Raw genomic sequence first — 724 nt, forward strand, 5'->3', positions numbered from 1 at the left:
AGTCTGGACCCTAGTGCCAAGACCAAAGAATAGATCTGTTGTTGGTACAAAGTGGGTATTCAGAAACAAAACTGACAGTGATGGCATAATTACAAGGAATAAGGCAAGGCTGGTTGCAAAAGGATATTCTCAACAGGAGGGAATTGATTATGATAAAACATTTACACCAGTTGCTAGGTTAGAAGCCATAAGGATATTCTTGGCTTATGCTGCTCACAAAAAGTTTACTGTCTTTCAAATGGATGTGAAAAGTGCTTTTCTCAATGGAGAATTGGAGGAGGAGGTATATGTTGAACAACCTCCAGGTTTTGTAGATACCAAACATCCAGATTATGTCTACAGGCTTGATAAAGCACTTTATGGACTTAAGCAAGCTCCTAGAGCATGGTATGAGACTTTAGCTCAGTTTTTTCTGGAAAGTGGATTCAACAGAGGGACAATAGACAAAACACTGTTCTACCTCAACCATGGAAAGGACTTACTTCTGGTCCAGATTTATGTTGATGATATCATTTTTGGATCTACAAATGACAAACTTTGCAAGAAGTTTGCCAAACTAATGCAGTCAAGATATCAGATGAGTATGATGGGGGAACTTAGCTATTTTCTGGGCCTTCAAGTCAAGCAGAATGAGGAAGGAACTTTTATTTGTCAAACCAAGTACACCAGAAACTTGCTGAAGAAATTTGGAATGCAAGATTGTTCAAGTGCATCCACTCCAATG

This window comes from Apium graveolens, chromosome 8 (assembly GCF_009905375.1).
Source record: "Apium graveolens cultivar Ventura chromosome 8, ASM990537v1, whole genome shotgun sequence".
Lineage (NCBI taxonomy): Eukaryota > Viridiplantae > Streptophyta > Magnoliopsida > Apiales > Apiaceae > Apium > Apium graveolens.